A 26,375-nucleotide genomic window follows, 5' to 3' on the forward strand; every position below is an offset into this window, starting at 1 on the left:
TGTCTTCTCAGTTTCTTTTCACCCTGTGTTCACCCTGCCTGTGACTGAGCATTTTTATCTCTGGCACATGACTGAGTTACAAAACTCCAAATTTTATGGACTTCTGTGGTGTGGACTAGCACTGTTCCTCCCTGGGTCAGGGAGAAAGGGGGGCTCACCATGCAAAAGCATTTTTTGCTGGACCTGTCCCAGGAAAGTGGTTGCATGAATGCACGGTGGTTCACAGGTAATGGCAACACAGAGCAGAGAGCCAGTACCTAGAATTCCTGCTCTCAGCCAGCTTTCCTGCTCTTGTGCCCGGAAACTCTGCCTCACTCAGGAGCCACCCATTCTTCTTGTGATACCAGGGATCCCTGTTATACCTGGGATTCTGTCCTGCTTCACCACCTGTGTACCTTTAAGCCAGGGACATCCCCCAACGTAACAGACTTCTAAAAGTTCTGATTTTGTGCTCTGCTTCTTATAATACGTTGCAGTATCCTCCTTAAGTTGGCTCTCTCCCCACCACTGTATCCTCAGGTATGTCACACCAGGTTCAAGTGCCTGCATCTCCTACTTTCCAAACAGTGGTTGCTTTTCTACTTCTAGACTTCAGCATTTCTTTTCTCAAATCTCTGATTGATTTTTTAGGTGTTTGGAATGATTTGGTAACCATCTACATGTATTCGAGGAAAAAGACAAATTTAGGGTCTCCCGACTCCTCTGCCTTCTTAATTCCTCCCCTGGCATTTGTATTTTTAAAAATCTTTCCAAGTGATTCTGATGTGCAGCTGGGGTTAAAATCCATAGCTTTAGAAATACAGCTAGGGATACCTGTGTTTAACATTATAGGGTCTGTGCAGGAACAGAAAATTTCAGGTAATGCTCTGTGATACAGGCAGACAGCCAGATTAGTCCCAGAGGAGAGTGGAGGTGACTGAAAGCTGATAGAAAGTGACAGAGTGGTGATATTTGGGACAGAAAATGGTAGGAGAAGACAGTAACTGCCAAGATGGCCCAGAAATTCTCAGAGCAGATGTAGAGCAGGTACTTCATGCTTAGTATCCATGTCAAATAATGGGCTCTAGGGTTATGCTTCTTGAAGTCACTCAGGTACAGATGTTCTTCTTTAACAGTCCTGGGAATAATTAAAGTTTAACAGTGAGTGGTTTTGAGTGTGTGTGGGGAGAGGGCAAAGGTATTCCCAAATTTGAGGAAGTTCACGTGAAGTTACACTAATCAGAATCCATACAAGAGACTCTGTCTTTATTTCTGAGGGGAGTGGCTTTGGTGAGAACACATGCCTCATGGTTCTCTTCTGGAATATATCCATAGCGCACTAGGTTATCATGTATCTTTGTCAGTTTGGACTGCTCTAACAAAAGTTCCACAGACAGGGTGGCTCAAACAACACACATTTATATCTCACTGTTCTAGAGGCTGGGAAGTCCAAGATCAGGGTGCTGGCAGAGTCAGGGGTCTGGTGAGGGCTCACTTCATGGTTCCTAGCTCTTTTGGTGTCTTCACTTGTCAGGAGGCTCTGTGGTGCCTCTTTTATGAGGGCACTAATGCTATTCATGACCTCATTCAGCCTCACGACCTCATTACCTTTTAAAATCCCCACCTCCCAACACCATCACAATGGGGGTTAGGATTCAACACAAGAAATTTTGTGAGGATGGGCACAAGCATTTGGTTATCACATCATCACTAGGAAGTACTCAATATCCGACTATCACGTAAAAACAGTCTTTCTGACTTTCATGCCATATGCTCATGTTTTGTCAGTTATTCTTCCTTGGCGAGGGGTTCTTATCCTGCTACCTACCTGTTCCACCAACTGTAGCTGAGCTCTATTCGAAGAAAAATAAATAAAAGGAATGAGAATGTTTTGAGATTTTTTAAAAATTAGAGACCATTTCTAGGAACACGGTTCTCCCTGTACATCATTCACAGCATTATGTCAGCCATGTTGTCCAGAGGCTGATTAGAAAACCAGTTTGCCTAACTGCAACTCCCCTTCAGCAAATCTTCTGGGTGAGCAGGTGACTGGGCTGCCCCCACCTTTAATCAGTGGGTTAGGTTCAGAAATGGCATGTTGCTTTTCATTCTTTTTCATTTTATCCAGTGTTTGTCATGGTGTGTCACCTAATTAACACAAAAAAGGTAATTTTGTGTGACTTTCCCTCTATTCATGGCTCATTATTCTTCCTCCAGTGTAGGAAACTGCTGCCCACATCATTTCTTATTCTTTCTCTTTCTCCTAGAGAATGTCCAATTTTAAAGACATTTTTTTAGTTTACTATTATAAAAGCCCTCTAGTAACCTTTCTGCTGACCAGCATCAGCAATCGGCCCCTTTGCAATCAGTTTGGTTTAAGGTCAGTGCTGGCCTATAACGACTTCTGTAAGTGTAGCTTTAAAAGAAAATAGAAATAATGTATAAGATTGCAAATGAAAAACATCTTAGAGAAAGCAGCAGTTCATTTTCTGATGTTTTTAAAGCAATAGTCAATGATGTGATGTGGCGTCCAAAGAAAGTTCATGCCACCTCGAAGCCATTAGCTATAGCCCACAACCAAAAATTCCTCCATATTTTGTGCTATGTTGTTCAGTTCAGTTAATGTGCCAGGGAAAAAATGTCTTGTTGAGAGTATTCCCAAAGTTTAGCTGGGTTGAAAGAAGATAAAGGTGGGCGTGATGACCACTGTCCTATCTCTGAAAGGATATTTTAGTTTCAAAGACAGGCTGATTCTGCTTTGCTGCAGAGCTTAATAAGTACCAATGAGTACAAACATAAACAAGGCAAATGATGGCAGGAACACGCCACAAGCTGGGGAGTAGCTCATCTCAAGGTATTGAGTGAGAGGTTGGGTGATCATTTGCAGGACTGTTGTAAAGGGGTTTCCTCTGCTGGGAGGTTTACCATGATTCTCATGTGAGCATATTGTATTTTTCATGTTGCTAAAGAGAACTTTTTCAATTTAAAATGGGTTTAATAGGGGCGCCTGGGTGGCTCAGTGGGTTAAGCCTCTGCCTTCGGCTCAGGTCATGATCTCAGGGTCCTGGGATCGAGTCCCGCATTGGGCTCTCTGCTCAGCAGGGAGCCTGCTTCTCCTCATCTCTCTCTCTGTCTGTCTCTCTGCCTATTTGTGATCTCTCTCTCTGTCAAATAAATAAATAAAATCTTAAAAAAAATAAAATGGGTTTAATTTAAAGAAGACTCAAGTCCTTTCTAAAATTTTAGGTTGCACATAAATTTTTTGTTTGCCTGAGGATTTCACTCATATGTTGGACTTCAGACACAAAGCAGATGAAGCTAGGGGAAGGTAAAATAAAGTAAGAGGAAAACAGAGAGGGAGGCAAACCGCAAGAGACTCTTAACGCTAGGAAACAAACTGTGGATTTCTAGAGGGGAGGTGGGTGGGGGGGGATGGGGTAACCTGGTGATGGGCATCCCATGTAATGTGCTGAGCACGGGGTGTTTTATACAACAGATAAATCCCTGAATTCTACCTTTAAAACTAACAATATGGTATATGTTCATTAAATTGAATTTAAATAAAAAATGAAAAAATACAAAATGGTTTAATTTAAAGAAGACTCAAGTCCTTTCTAAAATTTAAGGTCACACATAAATTCTTTGTTTACCTGAGGAGCAATAATTCCATATAAGATGTGAATGATGCATGGGTTATTGTTTATAAATTTCTAGAAACAAAATGCTGCTCTAAATATGAACGCTGTAGACACACAGCGCTGCCTGCCAGCAAGCACTGTAAATGGGCAGTTTCTCTGACCTTCGCTCTGCTTCAGGGAATGAGTGTTCTCTCAGATGCCGGAGGGAACCAGAAGTCACTTGCTCCCTGGGCTGGGAATCCTAAACCATGATAGGTCAAACGGATAAACTTCAAGAGACTGGGCTTTTTTTTTTTTTTTTTTTTTTAACTAGACACTTTCCCAAAGCCTTGACCTAGTGATCACAGCCAGTATTGTTGTCTTTGTGTTTTGAAAATATCACCTTGATGCTGATAGCATGAAGCCAACTGTTCAAGGTGTTAAATCAGGCCTAGATGGATTTCCTAAAATAGTACCTTGTTCTCTTTCTCTAAGAAAAGAGACAAAAGGAAAGAGGGACTTCCCACCTGCCTTTCCTGACAACTAGAAAGTCCTCCCATAGTCTCATCAGCTTTTTTGCCTCTTTAGAACTTTCTTATTTATAGCTCTCACTGATAACTCTCCACAAGTACTGCTCATTATGAACAAATCCAAACATCCTAAGACAAGTTACCACCATCTGCCTCACCGAGAGGGTTTAGCTTGGGTGCTTGTACCATGGCACCCTCTTGCCTTTCACTTTTTTGCAGCAAGCACGAAGGAACATTTGTATTTTGTTAAAAAATTTTTTGAAAGCACGAGACACCCCAGTGAAATGCTGTAAGTTAGCAAGCTACATGGCATGGGAAAATCTCCGTGTTAGCAAAAACAATTCAGTATATATGCAAGGCACACTTAGTCCTCCTGTGATTGTTTCAATTTCAAAATAAAATTAGGAGCATTGCACTCTTCTGTGTCAGGTAGTGTTGTAGGTGCTTTGTATACTCTTCCTTGCTTGATCTTTTCAGTGACACCATGAGGTATGTATTATTACCCTCACTTTGCAAGTGAGAAGCCAGAGGCTTGCCCAGCATCACACAGCTGGTAAATGGTGGAGCTAGTCCTTTTAACTCTGAAGCTGATGCTTTCACTATAGTCAAAGGCTTGCTTAAGCGAGGCCATGTGGTGGACACCCATCAAATTGTTACCCACCATCTTTTTTCCACTAGTTTCTTCTTCCCTCATCTGCCCACATGATTATGGGAGGAGTTGCCACATTTCTATATGATCCTGAACCCCTGCCATGTTTGCCTCATCTGGGCCCTTTTATCTAAGTTGGCCAATCAGTCCTTGACCTTGAGTTTTGATTTTGGAAATAAGGGTGAGAGATGAGCTTGCTGTTGGGTGTATGAGATGGAATGTACAAATCCTGGTCACATGCCATAGTGTGTCTAGAGGAGCCGAGGAGCCCGGTCTGTGGTAGCCTGGACTAGGGAAGGAGATGTACTGGGAAAATGGAGGGAGTGATGTGGAGAGACCTCCAAGTTCCTTCCCTACAGGGCTCAAGGATGTTGCTCTCTTCTGGAGGTTGTGTTTCCATCTTTGATTTTTGTGAGACTCAATGGGTCTTACTGATGAATTCCTCTTTTCACTCAAGCTGGTTCAAATTGGGCTCCTTTTTTTTTATTTAAAAGGATTTTATTTATTTATTTGACAGCACAAGCAGGTTGAGGGCAAAGAGAGAGGGAGAAGCAGGCTCCCTGCTGATGCAGGCTCTATCCCAGGGTCCTGGGATCATGACCTGAACCAAATGCAAATGCTTAACCCACTGAGACACCCAGGTATCTCTGGACTCCTTTATTGTAGCAAAGAACCCTATTAAATAACACAGGATTCATTTATTTATTTTTAAAGATTGAATTAATTAACTAATTTAGAGAAAACACTAGTTGGAGATGGAGAGGTTGAGAGAGATTCTCAAGAGAGAATCTCAAAAGTCTCCATTTCTGAGGCTCGACTGTGCCCCACCCCACCACCGAGATCATGACCTGAGTTGAAATTAAGAGTTGGTCGCTTAACTGACTGAACCACCCAGGTACCCTAACACAGGATTTATTGAAAAGACCCTGGGGCAATTCACAAAAGGGAAAGAAAAGTGGCACAAGACGTATGGGAAAGGCAGGGAGCAGGTCGCCCTGTGGCTTTGGCCATGGGAGCTTCTGGCTCTTGCTCAGTGACTGGGTCTGCCTCCTTCCACTTGCATGGGTTAGTACTGGACCTTCATGTACCCAAGGGAGAGACAGTCCTGGGCCCCTGCTAGGTCACTCTCTATTCCTGTTCCAGAAAAAAGGGAGGAGGAGTGCTGGCTGACAAAAGCAGAAGCCACTCCACCTGGACCTGATTTGTTTCCTTAGAGCATTCTTCACTTTAACGTGTTGATTGCTTGGTTGGCTAAGGGAGAAGAGTAGTTTCTGTCTCTGAAGTTTTGATTAGTCTCTTACCAAAAAAAGTAAATACTTAGAGTGGAGGAGCCTGGAAACCATTCTTTTCCACCTTGACACCATTCTGTCCCTTCATCCTGGACAGATCTATGTTAGTGTCCTGACTTTCCCACTCAGGGCAGCATGACCTTGAGCGAGATATGTCATTATTCAGTAAAAGGGAGATAATAACAGGACCTACCTTATAAAGTTGTAAATGTTAAGTGAGGTCGTGTTTGCAAAATGCTTGGTCTAGAGTGTGGCACCTAGAAAGTACTTAACAAGATGGTAGTGATTATCTTTATTTGCTTGCAGATATTTAAGTTCTACCCTCTGAATCTTGAGCTGTCTTGAATGCTGAGCATTGAAGCCTGAAGGCTCCAACCCGAGCACTTCCCATTGAAATCTCCTATACTCATATATTCCACTTTAAGACTGAAGTCCTGGGTGCCTGGGTGGCTCAGTGGGTTAAGCCATTGCCTTCGGCTCAGGTCATGATCTCAGGGTCCTGGGATCAAGTCCCGCATTGGGCTCTCTGCTCAGCAGGGAGCCTGCTTCCCTCTCTCTCTCTCTGCCTGCCTCTCCATCTACTTGTGATTTCTCTCTGTCAAATAAATAAATAAAATCTTTAAAAAAAAGAGACTGAAGTCCTGACTCTCAAAAACCTCTCTCTTAAAACTTTTGATAATATATGTATAAAAGTATGCATATATGTATAAAAGTATAAAAGTTATTTGAATTTTTACCTATGTATATATTCATGTAATCACTGTTAGGACAAATATCTATGACATTCACAGCATTCCAGAAGGTTCCTGTATGTTCCCTCCCAAGCAGTATCTATCCTCTCCCCAGAAGTAACCCCTGTTCCAACCTCTTTCACCACAGATTTGTGTTATCTGTTCTTGATCTTCATGTAAATGGAATCCTACAGTACACGTGTTGGTATCTAGCCTCATCATTCAATTCTATATCTATCTATATTGTTGAGTATGAAAGTGGTTTATTTTTATTGCTGTGTAATGATATATGAATATACTGTAGTTTATGCTCTGTACTGTTGATGTACATTTGGATCTGGTCCAGGTTTCATCCATTGTGCACATACATCTTCTGGCAGAGAAATGCACATACTGTTTATGGGTATGTACTTAGTGGTAGAATTGCTAAATCATGGACTAATCATACATGTAGCTTTAGTAGTTTCAGTTCAACAGTTTCTCTGAACCTCATTTGAACCTTGAACTTTAAGCCTTTGCCTTGGCAAGCCTCAGAACCCTCAACTTCTCCATGATACTTCTGAGTCCAGAAGTTGGAGAAAGGATAGGAAGGGAATAACTAGGCACTAAATGGAGCCTTGTTGGAAGGTCTGTGAAGAACCTGCAAGGATTTCAGGAGCTCCAGTCTCCCCTGACAGCAGTCAAGGTCAGACAGGATAAAGCAGGTGGTCCTTACACTGTGTGAGACAGTGAAGACCCAGAGAAGTGATGTATCTTCTCCGGGACAGTCCAGAAAGAGTTCCAATGACTTAATTCCAATCTTAGTGTGGGAACAGATCAATCAATGAAACTTAGTATGATTCTCCATGAACACAAAGGGAAGTACCTAGTTCCCACAGTGAATCTTGAGAGCTTCTCCTTAAGATTAGGAAGTCAGGGTCCCACTGACCTAGCCAATCCTTGCTTTGGGAGCTACAACAGATATTTCTTATTGTCACCTGTTCCCTGAGCTTCTTATCAACATTTTTTTCAAAAATAATAAATAATGCTTTGATTCTGATGGTGAACTTGAACATGGACGATGTTCTGATACTTTGGTTTTCACAGCTATTGTAATTTCTTTTTTGAACAAGATATTTTAGCTTTCTTCACTGTACAGATTTATTTTCCCAGCTGTTCTCATTTGCCAAATGAAAGCTTTACGAAGTATCTCAGAATTTGTAATGGCTAACACTTTAAAAAATGAAATTAGTTTTATAAAGTCAAGCTGATACAACACAATTTATCAGATAAATTAATTTCCCAGTTTGGTTGTTGCCTCAATAATTTGTGCCTTAAGTTATGTAGCTATTTACATCAATTTCCCTCAGGCCATTACCAGAATAGCAGAAGGTGTCTAGTTCATTTCTCTTCTTTTAGGAAAAGGCATATGTGACTCTTTTTCCAGACAAATGGACATCAAAGCAAACTTTAAATATTGTTCTGTAACTCATTCAGAATCAGAAACTTTGCATTTTTTCCTTGCTATCTCATTTAAAAAAATGTATTTACGGTATTGTTCCAGAGTGTTCTGTTCACACATATTATAGTCAGAATGCCTGGGTTCAACTCTTGTATTTGCCATCTGCTATCACCATGGCTTGGTAAGTCTCCAAACATGGCTTTCCCCATCTGTGCAAGTCAGGAGGGCCTGCTAGATCAGGGCACTGTTGTGTTGAGGTACCAGGTAATGAGCTTGGTCAGAGTATGTGGCCCATGTTTATTAAATGGGAGTAATTATTATTTGGATATTCACCAAGTATATGTGTATTATATTGAACTATTTTAGAAAAATATGTGGCTTATGTATGACCACTTCTGTTAATTCAGAGTTTATTCAATACTGAGAAATACCAGGGACCTACTCTGGGTTAAGCTGTTTTAGGCTGGCAACAGAAGCATCCTCTGGTTAATTGAATTGGAAAGGAAATTTGTGAGAAAGTACTGCATAAGTTAGGAAGCCCTAGAAGGGCCAGCAGGCTCAGAGGACCCCCTAAGCCAGGCTGCAGAGCTCCTGCTACAGAGATTCCCGTGTCCTTGCTCTCAGGTGTGGCCGTCACCGCTGGTGCTCCAGGGTCCAGCTGGCTGCTCCAGCTGCCCTTGTAACTACCCCTTGGAGCTGTGTGGTATGGCCACCACTGCCACCGTGTGCCATCTGATTGGATTTCCCAGTTCCTGCCTCTGCCTCACTAGCTGTGCAGGTGTGTCCCATCAGTAGAACCCAGATCACAAATCCTTGCCCAACCCCAGGCATGGCTGGGAAAGTAAGCAGCTGGCATTCTTAACTGTACTGGCAAGTGGGTTTACCTCTTCTGTTTGCTAGAACTGTCCTAATAAAAACCCTGCTCTGGTGCCGTCCACAACAGGAATTTACTGTCCACACTTCTGGAGCCTGGAGGACTGAGATCAAGGGCTTCCCTCTGAAGGCAAGAGGGGAGCATGTATTTTGGGCCCCGCCCAGCTTCTGGTGGGTTCTGGGCATAGGACAACACGCTCCAGGCCTCACCCAGCCTTCTCTGTGGGTGTGTGTCTCTGAGTCACAGTCCCCCTTTTTATATGGACACCAGTCACATTGGATGGGAGCTGATCTACTCCCGTATGGCATCATTTTGACTAAGTACATCTGCAACAACCTATTTCCAAAGAGGACCACATTCCAAGGTACTAAGGGTTAAAAGTTTAGTGTTAGGGGAGATATAGCTCAATCCATAATACCTCATATGGTGGGAGACTCCTTTGACACAGGAAAGGTAGCCCAAAAAGAATGAAAAACATGTACTATAAATTCAGAAAATAGTATTTCCAATCTGTGACACTTTAATAAGCTACTATTTTTTAAAAGATTTTATTTATTTATTTGACAGAGAGAGAGAGAGATCACAAGTAGGCAGAGAGGCAGACAGAGAGAGAGGGGGAAGCAGGCTCCCTGCTGAGCAGAGAGCCCGATGCGGGACTTGATCCCAGGACCCTGAGATCATGACCTGAGCCCAAAGCAGAGGCTTAACCCACTGAGCCACCCAGGCGCCCCAATAACTTACTATTGATAAGAGTCAGGACCTTATGTGGGCTGAAGATTATTTTCTATGAATATTAATGAAAATGATCAAAGAAACTAAAGCTATGACAATTTTAGGGCTGGAAAAATCCTTAGAGATTGCTCTAATACTTGCTTTCTTCTAGTGATAAAAACAGAGGTCCAGAGAAGTTAGGTGCCTGGTCCAAGGTCACATAGCAACAATGAAGGTAGACCCCAGAGCCTCCTAGTCCAGTGTTCTTCCTTCTACAGCACATGGTATCTGCGTTACGTTCCTTTAACAATCAGGTTTCTTTCAGGTCCAAACATCAGCTTCATGGTGGTATACCTCAGTGGTAGAGCATTTGACCGCAAACACCAGCTTCACATTTATGCAAATCTCAGACTCTGCTTCTGATTCTCTAAGATGATTGTCCCCAGAGCCTCCAAGTGACCAGTTGTTGCTGCCTAGCCCAGTTTTAGGCAGGTGAACCCTTCCTGCCTTGGGCTTCGGGGCAGTGATGGTGGTGGGTACAGTGTGGTTTAGGGTTGCTGAGCACTCTGAAGACTTAGTCCAAGATCCTGGCCCAGGATGGGTGGTGGGTTGGGCAGGGGAAGGTGAAGGTGGAGTCTGCGGAGTCAGGTCCCGGAAGCAATTGCTAGCTTTTCTTGAGAAAAGAGCGAGGACTCTGAAGGATAGCCCCATCCTTCTCTGATGGGGAAGGATATAAAGAGAGAGAATTTCAAGAGGAACATTTAGAAACATGAATCTTCATGCTCTGCTCTTTTGTAAGGACCAGGGTCCAGGAATTGAGCTAAGAACTTCGTCACTTGAAAAGCGAGATCTCTGGGCTCTCATGGGCAGAGGTCACCTTTCTGAGATCTTGGTGGAGCTTAGGTTCGCAGTGGATGTGCTGGGATCCTTCAGGGTGATGTGTGCAACTTAGCTTTTGAAGATGCTGAGATTGTCTATTTAGACTCTGTGTTCTCTTTCAAAAGTTGTTGATGGCTTCCAAAGATCTTCATCTCCAGCCAGATATTAATTATAAAAATAAAACAAGCTCCAGATCTTTTTTTCCTTCTTGTCACTTTCCAGTCCTCTTTGCTTCCATACCAGCTTTTTTTTTTTTTTTTTAAGATTTTATTTATTTGACAGGGAGAGACAGATAGCAAGTGCACAAGCAGGCAGAGGGAAAGGGAGAAGCAGATTCCCTGCTGAACAGGGAGTCCAATATGAGGCTCAATCCCAGGAAGCTGAGATCATGACCTGAGCCGGAGGCAGACACTTAACTGACTGAGCCACCCAGGTGCCCCTTTTCTAACATATTTTTATCCAAAGAAAGAGCTCAGCTGTGAGATTTCTCTCTTTTACACACTTTTCTAGGCACAGCTGAGAAAACCATGGACATGTTTTCAACCCGTTCTTTCCCATTCAGCAGATTTCTGCCTTAGTGATCACAAATGCCAGCAAGTTTTCTAGATCCTTTCCCTCCCTCAATTGTCTTCTCCCTTTGAACAGAGGAGTCCCTTTCTGGGAGCTGCTTCAGCTTCTCTTCTGTAACAATGGCTAATCCAAGTCTGTGGATTTCTAGACTTTTCTTTCTTCTCATGCTTACTTGTGGCTGATGGCGACCTGTAGGAGAGACTGGGCTAGCCCCAGGAGAGGAGAATCCATCAGTTCTTGAAGATGGAGGTCACATATGGAGAAAGGAGAGATTTAATATTTTTGGCCGGTGTTAGATTTTTGATTGATCTTTCTCCATCCCCTCTTAATCCCAAGACCTTGGAGAATTAGGTGTGTACTGCCAGTGCCTCTCTTTATGGCTGGCATTCCGTAAACACTTGTTATATTGAATTGCATCTTATTAGTCATGGCACAGGGCCCCAGGCAAACTGGCTGAATGTCAAAAGAACCAGAGGCTGTTTTGCTTGAGGAAGCCCTCTTCCTGGACAATTTAACCTTTTAAGTTGGTCTGTTGCCATATGTATTAGTTTGCTAGGGCTGCCGTAGTAAAATATCACAGACTGGTGGTTTAAGCAGCAGAAATTTATTTTCTCATAGTTCTGAGGGCTGGAAGTCGAAGGTCAAGGTGTGTCAGGTTTGGGTTCTCCCAAGGCCTCTCTCTTCCGGTTGCATATAGTAGCCTTCTTGCTATCGCCTCGTGTGGCCTTTTCTCTGTGCATCTGTGTGTTCCTCGTATCTCTCGTACATCCAAATTTCCTCTCCCCCAAAATAATTAATCAGCCTGGATTAGGACCGCTCATTTGACTTGTTCAGCCCTAATGATCTCTTTAAAGACTCTGCCTCCAAATGCAGCCACATTCTGAGGTGTTAAGTTAGGGCTTCAACATATGAATTTTGGAGGACATAATTCAGCCCATAGCACCATATATCTCTCTAACTGGGATGGATCCTGAGTCAAGGAGTCAGAGACTCTCAGGACTGGCATGGGCTTTAGATACGTGATCCTTCCACGCACCTGGAAGATGAGGAACCTGAATTCAAGAAGCAGAACTGGAAATTCTGGATTAGAAAAGAATCGAGGACCCTGACCTCCTTCCTGCATAACCCAACCTCTTTTGGTTCCAGTGTGGGCTGAAGTTACAGGCCCTACCTGCTTCTGCGGGGATAGAGGACAGTCAGTCAGAAACCTCCGAGTAACAGAGTAATGCTGTGCCAAAGACAGGATGACAATGGTGTCTAACTCCTTTCTTCTTACAGATGCTCCTCTCGGCTCCAATAAAGCTTCCCACAGTCCCCAGCCTTCTCTCACTGCTGATGTGCTACCCCACCCACCAAACAGCCAGCCAACCTGCCCAACCTCCTTTTAGCGTTCTTCCAGGGAAAACAGAGAAGACAAGTTTCCCCTACCCACTGCAACATTATCTTTTTCATTTTCTAACTCTTCCAGCTCTCTTCCTGGCTCCTTCCTGTCCAGCCCCCTTTCCCTGTGATGTCCCTTCCAGGTCTGCTCTCTGGGCACTTCCTGAGCATCCCTCCTGCCTTTCCTTCTCCACCACAGCCTGACTGTCCTGGCTTGGCTTGAAATTCCTGATCTTCCATGCCCTCCCCCCACCCCCACCCCATCATTGCTCCCTCTGCTGGGCTCCCGCTGCCTTCTGCGTAGGTAGCACTTCCCACTCTGCACTGTAATTGTCAGCAGACATGTTGGTCTCCCCTCTAGCCTGACATCAACCAAAGCGGCCAAAGTGCAGGGGCAGCATCTCCTTTTCCTTTGTATCCTCAGAGTTTGGTACAGTGTCTGCAATAGAGTAGTCATTCAATCAGTGCTTCTGGAACGAGCGAAGTCCCTAATTTCCTGACCACTGCTCAGCCGATCACAGCTAGACTTGGGCTGGTGACCGGCTCGCTGTCAGTCTATAGAGGTGAGGCCATCGCTTATTTGCCATACCAGCTTTGGAGACAAGTGCTCCGGGTCGGCATCTCCTCCTTCAGGCATCCCTTCAAACATCTTTTAGGCTTACTGTGTGTCAGGTATTGGGTGATGAACAAAACATGTTTCGTGTTCTTGGGAAGTTCAACGTGGGACACAGCAGAGCTGGACAGTTTCCCTTTTCTGTTTGACGTCATAGATTTGGCAGAATACAGACTTGAAGTTACAGTGCTGGGCACACACCAGGCTTCCCAAGATTTGTTGGTAAGTTATTTTGACTTGCGTACTTCTACTATGTTGGAAGAACACTATGGTATCGTGGTGCAAAGTGTCAGCCAAGAAATAGAGGCTGATTAAACTGATCTTTTGTGGATCACCTGAATGCTACTGGAAATCCATTTTGGCTGTCTGCACTCTCCAGGCCAGTTCACAGCTCCCACATCCTCCATTGTTCTCTATTTTAGGAAGAAAAAATAAAAGACTTCAAGTCTTTTTGTGACAGTCCTGCAATTATTGTTCACATTCTCAAATTAATACTCCAGGCATTAAAAATATAATTTGCATTATGATTTGGGGAGTGATAAATCTTGTGCCAAGAATTTTTTTTTTGGATGAGAGATTGCTAGAATTATGAAATTCTTGATGCGTGTGACAGGAAACGGGTTGGGCTCTGAGGAGAGGGAAGAAAGGGAGAGAGTCTGTTCTTTGCGTCTGTGGGAGCAACAGCAATGAGTGAATTTATTTACATTGATGAATATATTTACACACAGATGCAGTTTTTGGCTTTTGCAGTTTTTTTCTCAATAATTTACCATTTCTAAGATATAGTAGACTCACTTTTGCATAGTTGAAAGCACATCCTATAACTGTATAAATCCCTTGATTTAAAAAATCTGCCTTAAATAGGTAATACATGCCCATGAATATAAATGCATAGAAGAACCTATGGGGGAAAATGAGTGTTGTGGGTGTTTTCAATCCTTATTTTTTTTTATTATTGTGGTGAAAAATACATAATATCGATCATCTTAACCATCTTTAAATATATAATTCAGTGGCATAAAGTACATTCACAAGGTTGGGTAATAATCACCACCAACTATACCCACAGCTTTTTCAGCATCTCCAACAAAAACTCTGTACCCATTAGCGAATGATTTCCTCTTCCTCCCTCCAGCCCTTGGAACCACCACTCTACCTTCTGTCTCTGAGAATTTGCCTACTTATAAAACCGGAGTTATACGGTATTTGTCCTTTTGTGAGTGACTTATTTCAGTTAGTGGGTCTTCAAGATCCATCCATATTCTAGTAGGTATCAGAATTTCATTTCTCTTTAAGATTGAATGATATTCCATGGTATGTATTCATCACATTTTGTTTCTCCATTCTCCTAGCAATGGACATTTGGGTTGTTTCTACTTTTTGCCTATTGTGGACAATGCTGCTATGCCCATTAGTATACATACCTGAGTTCTTGCCTTCAGTGCTTTTGAATATATATGTGCAAGTATAGTTACCCAACCGCAATTCACCCTGGCTGCTTAGATCCTGAGCCCCTGTGCAGTGCTGGAGGATTCTTCTTTCTTTCTGAGGCAAAGGATTCTCCCTTCCTGCCTTCCTGCTTCTCACCGAAGAAGGTAGAATTTTCTGGGGACACTGTCCTTGACTTTTTAGTCCCCCAAGTCTGATTTGGGCAGTCTAAGCCATCCACCATCCTTCCAACAATCTCCCTTCCCACTTAAACCAGCCAGAGTTGTCTTAATTTTTGCAATGCAAATGTTGCAAATGTTGGCTGGCAGTTTGCCACAGGACAGTCTGTTGGTTTTTCTGTAAGGGATGTTCAGCTGAATGATGTCCGTTTCCCAGCCCATCAGTTCCACTCCTTGAGGCAGGCGTTGTCATTTTACTGTTTACTCCTCCAGAGAATCCTTTAGTATTTGAAGACGTAAAAGAGTGTGTGTGTATTGCCTCCTTCACTAGCCCTCACCTATGACTAAGGCCTTGAGAATATAAACTATGTAAGCTTTTACTCAATAGTCTTCTAATATCTGTGCTTGGGGCGGGGCAGAGGACAGATGTAGCTGCCTACTGTGGGCTTTGTTGACTCTGTGATGAATGAAAAGATGATGGTAAGACTGTCTTCAATGAGCTCAGCAGGAAGGGCAAGAAGCGAAAACCAAGGCATGGTGCTATGGAAGACATGGGAGCTGAGCCTGAAAAACACCTGGTCTGGAGAGACTTTGCTTCCTTGGCTGGGTTCTGCTATCTCTTCTCTGAGACCCTTGACAGCAGGTTCCATTGCTACTGAAATTCATGATATTTAATCCCCTGTCTGGTGGGTTAGAGATCAGAGTGCAGCTGGTTTGGGTCCTATGTACTTGTTAGTATATATGGCATCCTGGAGGTTCCTATCTAGGCCCCTTCTTAGATCTCGAGCTGTGTAGTGGCTGTGGGCCCCAACTGTCTAGGAAGGAAAGGAAGAGGAAGAGAGTGAAGACACTTGTCTTTTGAACAGGTCACTCTTGCCAGAAGGCACAGGAAGGCATATTGAAGGGAACCTAGAATGTATGTGAGGACCCAGTTAGGAGGTAGCTGTGGTCATTAGGTAAGAGATGATAGCAATTTGGACGAGGGGAGAGGACAGATAGCAGTTTGGAGAGGGTAGAAGGATGTGGATGGCTTCAGGAGAATTTAATTTATTTTATTTCATCCTTTTATTTTTTGTCCTTAGGTGACTTTATTATTTTATTTATTTATTTTTATTATGTTCAATTAGACAACAGGTAGTACATCATCATTAGTTTTTGATGTAGTGTTCGGCCATTCATTAGTTGTGTGTAACGCCCAATGCTCATCAGAATCTTCGAAGTTAAAGCCAATGGGACCCGGTGAAGGATTCTCAAGGTAAGTGGAGGGAGGGAGACATTAAGGAGACCCCCTCGGTTTCTGCCTTGTGCTGATGCTGCACGTGGGTCATTTACAGAGACGGGGAGCCCCAGAAAAGGACTAGGTTTGGTGGGGAAGAGCTCAGGGAGAGCTTCTGCGGAAAGAGCATAGCAACACTGTAACAGCAGAGTAAGTGCATTAGAATTCTTCATTCATTCATCAATTATTTATTGATGACCTATTGACTGAACCTTTCTGAAAATTTCTGAAAATGGATGTAACTGTGTTGTCTGCTACATGTGGTTGTGATGAGGAGTAAGTGAGAAGAGCACTCAGTAGGGAGCCTCATCATTCTCGTGAATGACTTTGGGATGGTACTAGTTTTCTCACTGATAAAAATGAGCCCATTCTGTTGTATACTCTTTAATGTCCCTTCTAGTTATTACGCTATGTGAAATGAAAGGCATTTCTTCTCTCTGCCTCTGGTCTAAGCGGCCCTAGACTGTAGGCTAGAGGAGGTTAGGGCATTGTCTGTTTTGTTCACTGGTGTCTCATATATGTTAACTGCTCCGGGGGTGGAGGGACTGGAGTATTTATCCTGTTTTCTCCACCCACCTACCCCCATGGGGAACAGACATAATTCAGCTGAACATCAGTTATAGAAAAACCAACATCCTTCTTGTTTTGCGTTCTGATGTTAAATAGGAGAACCTTTTCTGTGGGCGATTCCAAGTCCCAGTCACTTAAATATATTTTTATCTGCATCCATTTCTGCAGTAAACTTGTTTCAGATTCAAGGGAGCAAAAAATAAAAAGCAAGCTTATCTTATCCTTGTCACTTAATAATCAGAACTAGATCTAATGTAACTATTCTAAGCTCTTTCCCAAAACATACCCTGGGGAAAGCATCTTGGGATCCAATCAAAACAACTCAGGGTAATGAGACATTCAGGTGCAGAACCCACTTCATGCAACAAACAGCAAAATAAAAAACCAAATCACAACCCAAATCACAACCAGCCTCCAAACAAACAAAAAGCTCCGTCTACCTAACCATCCCTCCACTCGCCCGCCATCCCTGCTGCCCTGACCCAGCTCTCCCCTTGCCCATCCGGTAGCTGGGAAGAATGCTTTCTATGTCAGGCTCTTTTTTGCTTGGCAGAAACTTCTCTCCTTTCTTATGTCAGTGACTTCTGAGGACTTTCTAGTCTTGGGCATAGTAGTAAGCAGGTTACGTGTTCTAATGGCCCCCTTCAGTCCTCTCTATGCCATCACTGGCTCTGAGATCACCATCACCATTGCCTTTGTGACATGAACATCTTGATCTTTGTTTGAAAGTCTCTGGAGGAAGGCGGAATTTAGGGGATCGTATACAGATGGAGCTGCCAGGTAACTGGCCTTATTTCCTAGGGGCCTCTCACAGTTAAGAAAAATCTTGGCCAGTTTTCCTGTTTGAGGTTCCTAGTGTATTTTAAAGGTGAGGAAATGCCAAGTTAGGGATATTGAACTTTGTGGTATAGTTTACATGTTTTAATGTAATAAGGAAATATCTTCTTGAATTTTTTCTTAAAGTTTTTATTTTAATTCCAGTTAGTTAATATAAGGTGTTGTATTAGTTTTAGGTGTACAATGTACTGACTCAACAATTCCATACATCATCTGGTGATCATGACAAGTGACCTCCTTAATTCCGAACACCTATTTAACCCACTTCACTTACCTCCTCTCTGGTAACCCTAGGTTTGTTTGCTATAGTTAAGAGACTGTTTCTTGGTTAGTGTCTCTTTTTCCTGTTGCTTTTGTTTGTTTGTTTGTTTGTTTCTTAAATTCCACATATGAGTGAGACCGTTTGGTAGTTGTCTTCAACTGGCTTATTTTGCTTAGCATTATACTCTCTAGCTCCATCCATGTCATTGCAAATGGCAAGATTTCAATTAAATTTGACAGAGAGAGAGAGACAAGGAACACAAGTAGGGGGAGTGGGAGAAGGAGAAGCAGACTCCCTGCTGAGCAGGGAGCCTGATGAGGGCCTCGATCCCAGGACTCTGGGATCATGACCTGAGCCGAAGGCAGATGCTTAACCGACTGAGCCACCCAGGTGCCCCTCACTCTTTTTTATAGCCGAGTAATATTCCATTACATATATAGCACCTATTTTTAAAAATCTATTCATCAATTGATGGACACCAGCTCTACTTCCATATCTTGGCTGTTGTAGATAATACTGCTATAAACATAGGCGTGAAAGTATTCATTTGAATTAGTGTTTTTTGATTCTTTGGGTAGATACCCTGTAGTATGATTGCTGGATCATAGGGTAGTTCTGTTTCTAACTTTTTGAGGAACCTCCATAATGTTTTCTAGAATGGCTGTACCAGTTTGCATTCCCACCAGCAGTGTACAAGGGTTCCTTTTTCTTGGCATCCTTAACACCTGTTGTTTCTTGTATTTTTGATTTTAGCCATTCTGAGAGGTGTGAGGTGATATCTCATTGTGGTTCTGATTTGTATTTCCCTGATGATGAACATCTTCTCATGTGTTTGTTGGCCATCTGGGTGTCGTCTTTGGAGAAATGTCTATTCATGTCTTCTGCCCATTTTTAATTGGATTATTTGTCTTTTGAGTGTTGAATTTTGTAAGTTTTTAATATATTTTAGATACTAAACCTTTATCAGATATGTCATTTGCAAATATCTTCTCCCATTCTGTCAGTTGTCTTTTGGTTTTGTTGACTGTTTCCTTTGCTGTGCAGAAACTGTTTATTTTGATGTAGTCAGAATAATTCATTTTTGCTTTTGTTTCCCTTGCTTCAGGGGGCCTATCTAGAAAAAAGTTGCTATGGATGATGTCAAAAGAAGTTACTGCCTGTGTTCTCTTCTAGCATTTTTATCATTTTAGGTCTCATATTTAAGTCTTTAATACATTTTAATTTTATTTTTGTGTGTGTCATAAGAAAGTGGTCCAGAGTTTTAAAAAAAAGATTTTGTTTATTTATTTGTCAGAGAGAGCAAGAGCGAGAGAGCATAAGCAGGGGGAGCAGCAGGCAGAGCAAGCAGAGGGAGAAGCAGGCTCTCCGCTGAGCAAGGAGCCAGATTTGGGACTCAGTCCCAGGACCCTGGGATCATAACCTGAGCCAAAGGCAGCCACTTAACCAACTGAGCCATCCAGGCATCCCAGTAGTCCAATTTCTTTTGAATGTTGCTCTCCAGTTTTTCCAACATTATCTGTGGAAGAGGCGATCCTTTTACCATTGGATATTCTTTCCTGCTTTGTTGAAGCTTAATTAACTGTATAGTTGTGGGTCCATTTCTGGGTTTTCTGTTCTGTTCTGTTGACCTGTGTTGTCTGTTTTTGTGCCAGCACCATACTGTTTTGATTACAGCAGCTTTGGAATAGAGCTTGCAGACCAGTATTGTGATGCCTCCAGCTTTGCTTTTCTTTTTCAAGGTTGCTTTGGCTTTTGGAGTCTTTTGTGGTTCCGTACAAATTTTAGAATTGTTTTTTCAAGTTCTGTAAAAAATGCTGTTGGTATTTTGATAGGGATTGCATTAAATGTGTAGATAGCTTTGGGTAGCATAGACATTTGAACAATATTTTTTCTTCCAATTCAGGAACATGGAATGTCTTTTCATTTCCTGGTGTCATCTTCAATTTTTTTCATCAATGTTTTATAGTTTTTAGAGTACAGGTCTTTCACTTCTTTGGTTGGGTTTATTCCTAGTTATCTTATTATTTTTGGTGTAATTGTAAATGGGATGGTTTCTTAATTTCTCTTTCTGCTGTTTCATTATTGGTGCATAGAAATGCAACATATTTCTGTATATTGATTTTTTTTATACTGTGACTTTGCTGAATTCATTTATCAATTCTAGCAGCTTTTGGTGAAGTCTTTCAGGTTTTCTAGATATAGTATCATGTCAGCCACAAATAGTGAAAGTTTCACTTTTTATTTACCGATCTGAATGATCTTTTTGTCTGATTGCTGTAGCTAGGGCTTCTAGTATTATGTTGAATTGAAGTGGTGAGAGTGGACACCCTTCTTATTCCTTACCATAGAAGTAAAGCTCTCAGTTTTGCCCCATTGAGAATGATATTAACTGTGGGTTTTTCATATATGGCCTTTAATACATTGAGGTATGTTCCTTCTAACTTTATTGAGGGTTTTTATCATGAATGGATGTTGTACTTCTCAAATGCTTTTTCCGTATCTATTTAAATGATCATATGGTTCTTAACCTTTCTTTTATTAATGTGATGTATCATGTTGTTTTGCACATATAAACCCCCCATGCAACCCATGAATAAATCCCACTTGATTGTGGTGGATGGTTTTTAAAAAAAATACTGGATTCTGTTTGATAATATTTTATTGAGGATTTTTGGATATATGTTCACCAGAGATAGTAGTTTATATTTCTTTTGTTTTTTTTTTTTTTGGTGGTATCCTCTTTTTTTTTTTTTTAAGATTTATTTATTTATTTATTTGACAGAGGGAGAGAGAAATCACAAGTGGCAGAGCAGCAGGCAGAGAGAAAGGGGGAAGCAGGCTCCCCGCTGAGCAGAGAGCCCGATGTGGGGCTTGATCCCAGGACCCTGAGATCATGACCTGAGCCGAGGGCAGAGGCTTAACCCACTGAGCCACCCAGGTGCCCCTTTGATGATATCTTTATCTGGTTTTGGTATCAGGGTAATCCTGGCTTCATAGAATGAATTTAGAAGTTTTCTTTCCTCATATATTTTTGGAGAAAGTTTGGGAGGAATAGGTATTAACTATTAGCTCGTCTTTAAATGTTTGATAGAATTCACTTGTGAAGCCATCTTGTCCTAGACTTCTGCTTTTTGGGAATTTTTTGATTACTGACTCAATTTCTCTGCTGGTTATCAGTCTATTCAAATTTTCTGTTCCTGCTTCAGTTATGGTAGTTTATTTGTTCCTAGGAATTTTCCTATTTCTTCTGGGCTGCCCAGTTTGTTGGCATATAGTTTTTCACAATATTCTCTTATGGTTGATTGTATTTCTGTGAAGTTGACTGTTATTTCTCTTCTCTCATTTGTGATTTATTTACTTGGGTCCTTTTTCTTTTTTTCTTGATAATTATGGCTAGACATTTGTCAGTTTTATTGATTTTTTTTTTTTTAAATCCAGCTCCTGATCTCTTCTGTTGCTTTTTAGTTTCTGTATCATTTATTTCTTCTCTAATTCTTGTTGTTTCCTTCCTTCTGCTGGCTTTAGGTTTACTTGTTGTTCTCTTTTCTCTAGATCCTTTAGACGTAAGGTTATGTCGATTTTTGAGATTTTTCTTGCTTCTAGAGGTAGGTCTCTATTGCTTCAAATTTCCCTGTTAGGACTGCTTTTGCTGCATCTCAAAGGTTTTAGACTGTTGTGTTTTCACTTTAATTTGTTTCCATATACTTTTTAATTTCTTTTTGATTTACTGGTTGGCCCACTCATTGTTTATTAGCATGTAATATAATCTCCATGTATTTGTGTTCTTTCCAGTTTTTTTCTTGTGGCTGACTTCTAGTTTCATAGTACTGTGGTCAGAAAAGATGTATGGTATGAGTTTGAACTTCTTGAATTTGTTGAGGCTGGTTTTATAGGCTAATGTATGATCTATTCTGGAGAATGTCTAATGTCCACCTCAAAAGAATGTGGGTTTTATAGGCTAATGTATGATCTGTTCTGGAGAATGTCTAATGTCCACCTCAAAAGAATGTGTGTTTTGCTGTTTTAAGAGGAAGTTTTTTTAATGTAACTGTTAAATCCATCTGGTCCAGTGTGTCATTCAAAGCCATTGTTTCCTTGTTGATTTTCTGTTTAAATGATCTGTCCATTGATGTAAGTTGGGTGTTAAGTTCTCTGGCTATTATTTACTATTATCAATTATCCTTTTAGTTTTTTGTTAACTGTTTTATGTATTTGGATGTTCCTATATTGAGTGCATAAATATTTCCAATTGTTATATCTTCCAGTTGGATTGTCCCATAAAGAAATGTCTTAAGACATGAAAATATAGTTTTTATCCTAAAATACTTATAAAATTAAGAAAATATTAACTGTTACTTTTTATAATATGAAAAGGTAAGTATTTTTAATCAGTGGAGATGAGGTAGATAATCCAACAAATGGTGTTGGAACACATCATTATACTAAAAATAATTTCACAATGGATCAATTTAAACTTGGTCAATGAAATCATAGAAGTACTGAAAAAGAAACCAAATTCATAGATCTAGAGAACAGATTGGTGGTTGCCTGAGGCAAAAAGTTGTGGGGACATTGGTAAGATGGGTTGTGGTAGGGGGAGAAAAAAGAACCATCAGGTATAAGATAAATAGGGATTAATTACATCCTAGGGATTTAACGTATGGTATGGAAACTATAATTAGTAAACTATATTGTATATTTGAAAATTGTTAAGAAAGTAGGTCTTAAAGTTCTGGTCACAAAAATAATTCTGTATCTAGGTATGGTGATGGATATTAAATAGACTTATTGTGATCATTTCACAATATATACAAATATTGAGTCATGTTATATACCTGAAAGAAACAGAATGTTGTATGTCAATTATACCTCAATAAAAAAATGAAAACTAAATTAAAAAAAAACTATGGAAGAATGTTTAAAAACTCATCATGGTGGGAAAGACTTAAGGTGGCACAAAACCCAGAAGCTGAAGAGAAATATCATTCACGTATTTAAATAAATGAAAGTACAAAATTTCTGTAAGCCAAAATTTACATAATCAAAGTCAAAAGACAAACAACAAATGAAAAAAGAAATTTGGATTTTTTTTGGCACAGCATTTTGCACAGTAATACCTATCTTAGACTTACTGATGTCCCTAGTATATGAAGAACTCCTATAATTCAAAAGAAGAGCAACAAATCCATAGAAAAATGGGCAAAGGTAAAAAACTAATAGTTTAAGGTAGAGGAAGTAGAAGTGGTTCAAACATATGAATAAATGCCCAACTTTACTCCTAAAAGAGAATGCAAGTGGAAACATCACTAGGACATCACTTTTTACCTATTAAACAGCAAGATATGAAAATGTTTGCTAACACTATTAGAGGGAGCATGGGAAATAGACATTCTTCCAGAGTGATAGTGGGAGTGATAACTCCATAGGGACCCATTTGCAAGCATTGCACTCACAAATGTGAGTGCCTTTTGACCGGTACTTGCCACCTCTAGAACTTTATCCTATAGTTATACAACTATAAGATGACTGAAATATGGAATCTTTCATTGCAGCATAGTAGAGAATATTGAAAGGAGTTACATATCTACTAAGAGGGGATGGGTTCAATAAAATATTACAAATGTGTAATGGAATATTACAGAGTCATTAAAATGGAGTAGATCTTTATATACAGATATGGAATACACGTCAAAATATATTAAGGGGAAATAAAAAATTATGTGTGGAACAATTTGTGTAGTATATTTCCATTTTAAGAATATGTGTTACTGGGGTGCCTGGATGGATCAGGTAATGGTCTCAGGGTCCTGGGATCAAGACCCACATTGGGCTTTCTGCTCAGCAGGGAGCCTGCTTCCCCCTCTCTCTCTACCTACCTCTCTGCTTACTTGTGATCTCTCTTTCTCTTTGTCAAATAAATAAATAAATAAAAATCTTAAGAAAAAAAATGTGTTACCAGCGTAGTATGCACACATATGCATATTTGGCTGCAGATGTAGAGTTTATTTCTGAAGTTCACAAACAAAATCTAGAGGGTTACTGGGACACAGAGATGGGAAGGAGATCTGTCTTTCACTCTGTTGCATTTGAAATTTTAAAATTTTTATATCAGCATATATTATGAATTTAATAAATAAAAATTTACACCTTCAGAAGTGCAGTTCTGTATTTAGATTACAAGCTTAGATTTTTAGGGGCGCCTGGGTGGCTCAGTGGATTAAGCCGCTGCCTTCGGCTCAGGTCACGATCCCAGTGTCCTGGGATCGAGCCCCACATTGGGCTCTCTGCTCAGCAGGGAGCCTGCTTCCTCCTCTGCCTCTCTGCCTACTTGTGATCTCTCTCTCTGTCAAATAAAATAAATAAAATCTTTAAAAAAAAAAAAACAAGCTTAGATTTTTAAACTGTGCCCCCTCCTCCACCCACCTGGCTAGATGCTGAGACAGGTCCTGGAAGTCTTCGTAACTTTTCCCCCTTATTTTGCTGCTCACCCTTGGGTGGTTGATAACCAAGGGTCACTTTATAATTATACTACATGGTACCATTACATTTAATAGTTTCCAGATTTAGAAGATGCTCCCATTCTAACAGAGAAAGATACCAAGACCCAGAGAGAGAGAGCTTTTCTACTTAAAGGGGAGCTTTCTTTTCTTTTAAGAGTCTTTTTGTACAGGTAGATGCAGTTGCTTTAGTGGTGTTATGAATAGAGAGATAAACTGTATGACTTTTTTCTTTCTGATACGTTTTTTTGCATCAAGGCAGCTGTTCTTCATGCATTATAAATGATTTTCTAAGCTTTCATCCTCCCTTCTTCCCTTCTTCTTTCCTTCCTTTCCTTTCTTCCTCTTCTTTTTTCCTTCCTGTATAGATCCATTTTGCAAGTAGTTGCTGTTAGAAGTTCTATTTGCCTGTGATTGCCAAATCACAGCCCCCATTTGGTGACACAGGAATTCCCTAAAAAAAGATTCTTCAGATTGAAGACTTTAATTACCAGTATTTTGTTTGCTAGTTCCTTTTTAAAATGATACAGCCATATTATGATCTCAAGATCACAAATTCTGCACCAGACTTCATTTTAGAGATGTTAGCTACCACATCTACGGCTTTAGCTCTGGGCTCCCTCCTGAGTTACGGGCCCATGTTTGTTCACAGCAAAGATCATGATCTAGGTTTTGTCTGCAAACCTCTCCTCCCCTTTGTTTCTATATTAGTTAGTTGTGTGTGGGATCTAGTGCAGATGCAGCAGGCCCAGGGAGGTCTGTCTTAGCTTTTCACTGAAATACAATATCTGCTCTAATATGTTTAGGATGGTTCTCCATTTCTAACAAACTCTCGGGTGAGCATGTCCTGATGTTGGTTGCCTCAATTATTCTTATTATCTGTTGTAATATCGTGTTTACTCATATTACAGAGTTCTGTTGCTTATTTGTTTGTTTGCTTGTTTATTATGTCTCCCCCACCGAATACAAATTCTATGAAGGTAGTCTTAATTTTTATTGTATCTACTGCATGTCTATAATACTGCCTGGAATTTAATAGTTGCTAATTAAATATGGAATGATATATGAATGAATGAACATACCAAGGACATTGTCATGGGAAGTGACTCAAGCTGGATGGGCTGTTTTTTTGGCAGACTGTTGATGGAAATAGTCACCTGTCAAGAATGACTGAGGTGGAAGTTTAAGAAAAATGAAAAGCATAAGTGGAGGGTGGGCAGCAGTTTGGCTAATTGAACCTGTCAAGAGAGAAGAGTGGTGAGTGGATAATATCAGGGTTTAGGAATCTAATATTAAAATTATGAGTATTCTTGCTTTGCCACTCCTTATATATCACTGACATGTTTGTAGCCCAAAGCTTTTAAAATCCAAAGATTTTATCTATCTAGATTTTATCTAGACTCTTTAATCTAGGCTCATCTCCTAAATTGTTCTCCCTCTTCTCTCCAAGACCTGGCTACATTGCCCGCCAGTCATTGTCCTCCAAGCACTTGCTATGCTACTATCTGTTGATCTGACTTCTTATTGAAATTCTACTCATTTTTCTGGATCAGCCCACATGCCACCTTTTCCTTGAATCCATCTTTAATCCTGTTAATATTATTTCTTTTTTCTATACTGTTTTAACACTTAAGTTATAATACTTAACATGTTTTACCTAGACACCAGTGTGCAGTATGTCACCCCCAGGAGATTAGAATCTCATCAAATGCAAGTTCTAGCCTTATTAATCTTATGGTTCTTGGTGCTATAGTAAATGGAATCAATTTTCTAATTTCCCTTTCTGTATTTTCATTGTTAGTGTATAAGAAAGCAACTGATTTCTGTACATTGATTTTGTATCCTGCCACATTACTGAATTGCTGAATGAGTTCTAGTAGTTTGGGCGTGGAGTCTTTTGGGTTTTCCATATAAAGTATCATGTCATCTGTGAAGAGAGAGAGTTTGACTTCTTCATTGCCAGTTTGGATTACCTTTTATTTCTCTTTGTTGTCTGATTGCTGTTGCTAGGGCATCTAATACTATGTTGCATCATTGTAGTGTTCCTGATCTCAAAGGGAAGG

General features: G+C 40.8%; 1 long non-coding RNA gene across 3 annotated transcripts in view; it reads left to right on the plus strand.

The window, feature by feature from the left end:
- Window positions 1-17,486: 17,486 nt before the first annotated feature.
- Window positions 17,487-26,375, plus strand: part of LOC309849253 — a 323,232-nt gene continuing 314,343 nt past the window's right edge. For all 3 annotated transcript variants that reach the window (XR_014303616.1, XR_014303617.1, XR_014303618.1), the window contains exon 1: window positions 17,487-17,584. This is a non-coding gene — a long non-coding RNA (uncharacterized lncRNA). The remainder of the gene's footprint in view (window positions 17,585-26,375) is intronic.

This window comes from Mustela nivalis, assembly GCF_964662115.1.
Source record: "Mustela nivalis genome assembly, chromosome: 15".
NCBI classification, from domain to species: Eukaryota; Metazoa; Chordata; class Mammalia; order Carnivora; family Mustelidae; genus Mustela; species Mustela nivalis.